The sequence below is a fragment of the Dama dama genome, chromosome 18 (assembly GCF_033118175.1).
Source record: "Dama dama isolate Ldn47 chromosome 18, ASM3311817v1, whole genome shotgun sequence".
Classification (NCBI taxonomy): Eukaryota; Metazoa; Chordata; class Mammalia; order Artiodactyla; family Cervidae; genus Dama; species Dama dama.
The window spans coordinates 6,739,369-6,741,649 of record NC_083698.1 but is presented as its reverse complement, the minus strand read 5'-3'; positions in this window follow the sequence as shown (position 1 = coordinate 6,741,649).

The following is a 2,281-nucleotide window of genomic DNA, read 5'->3' as shown; positions in this document are numbered from 1 at the left end:
GCCCGATTTCCCCTTTGGTGAGTCAGAAATGGGGAGCAATTTGACAAAATGAAAGCCTTCACATCTCGGGTATCAGATTGAATTTTCTCAAAGGTTATGTTAGAAACACTACTGTGGTTACAGCATATGTCACAGAGAGCTTGTCAAGTTCCCCTGAAGTTCCTGAAAATTGGTAACTTACCAACAGAATAGCAATTGAGAATCGGGGAGGGTGGAGAGCATCACAGGGCGTGTTTCAGTCAATCTCTTCTGAATCTGAAGTTCACACAGCCTTCGACCCTTCCACACTCAATTCTGCAGAATCCCCAGTCCTGTGAATTTGTCCTCTGAGATTTTATTCATCCCCACTTGAAATGAGGCCACAATTCCAGTGGCACCAAAGGTGACCCAAATCAGGGCCGGTCCGACTCTGGACAGAACAATCGCAACCACGATGGCCTGCACATTATGGGTCCCTGGGCTGCTTCTACTGACTCAGTGACTTGGCCTTGGGTTTTCTTGCCTGTGGCTCTTGAGGATGTCCAGCTGACCTTAGTAGAGGAGTAGATAAAGATCCCTGCCCACAATTGAGCATTTTGCTTGTGTGAGCATCACTGATTTGCTTTTATAGGGAAGCTTTTATAGGGAGCTTGACAGAAATATCATGCCCATTCTCATCCTCCTGTCATCAAATTTCGGATACTCATCTTCTTTTAAAAGGCAGGACCTTGAACTTCCTCTCCGATGGTGAGCATCATATTGCTTTCTCTCATTCTCTTTGTAGGTTCTTCCTTGCTGCCTATGATACACTCAGCACTTCTCATCCAAGATGCGTTAAGTCCCCTGGGTCCCTGACTGTCCTTCTTATGCCCCTCCCCTCACCAAAATCATTTACAGTGCAGTGTGTATTCTTGGCATTACCTCCTGACCCAGGTTCACTCTCATTTCATAGTGATCAGTTTCCTGTTTCTGGAAATCGTACACTTAAATATCACCAAGAACATGGTGATTCCACATTTGATGTGTAGCTTCTCAATTCCCTCTCTCTGGACCACTGGGCAGGAAAGAAGGTGTTTCTCCTGAAATATCATTTTGAGTAGTGGAGGAAGCATTGTCTCTTGGGTCTAACTCTGGAGCTTTGGTTCCACTGCTTTCCAACTAAATGAGCCTGGTTGGGATATTGAGGGTTATTAAACCTGTTTTGCTCATCTATACAGTGGGAATACTGATCCTTACTTTAAAATGTTCTCCTGAGGATTCACCTTGAGGTCCCTTGTGCGAGTGGGCTTAGTCATGTCCATCTCTTTGTGACCCCATGGACTATAGCCTGCCAGGCTTCTCTGTCCATAGAATTTTCCAGGCAAGAATACTGGGGTAGGTTGCCATTTCCTTCCCCAGGAGATCTTCCTGATTCAGGGGTTGAACCCACATCTCCTCTGTCTCCTAAATTGGCAGGGGGATTCTTCACCACTGAGCCATCTGGGAAGCTTCTTGAGGTTCCTATAAGACTCTTCAAATTCACCACAGACAACTCTGAGCTTATCATCGACTTTCCAGACCGCTGTCCCCTGGACACCAGAAATAAAACCATTACTCAATCCTCATGGGAATCAGCCCCAAATTCCTTCTCTGGTTTCACTTTCTGGAATTTTTATGGTCTTAGTTCTTTTTGCTATCATTTTCTAGCTCTGTATCTTATTTTTTCTTGCTTTATCTCTGACAATTACATCTGAATTATCCTCCCCATTTTCAGCCTCTGCTTCTCCTTCTCATGTGCTCTTGAATCGTCTTGCAGGTTGTAGCTTTCATCACATTGCGCCTCACGTAGTAACTATGGAAACTGCCACTTGGCCACAGATAAAGTCACGACTCCAATATTCCATGACTTGATAGGAATTTGATATCTCAGATTTTAATTTTAAAATGTTCCGCCTGACACCATTCCTGGTTTCCTCCTGCAAAAGGCTGCTCTCTGTGCCCTGAACGACACACGTTCTCCTCTTCTACCCTGATTCAGTGTCTCCAATTTAGTTCTCTCTTCCTCAAATGCTCTCCCTCGACGTCACCCTATCTCTGTTCTCAGAAGCCTTTCAGATCCTAAAAATGGCCCCCTCTTTCAAGAAATTATCCAGAGAGGAACAAGTTTAACCTAGTCTCCGCTGTCTCTGCTCTGCCACTGCTGTTTCAAGGGCTTCATCTCGGGTGTTAGGATATTGTGTCTTTGCATTCATCCCTTAAAGTAAGAGGCCACTGTTTTTAAAATGTTCAGCTTTCCTCAGTGCCACGGATATGTTCATTTTCC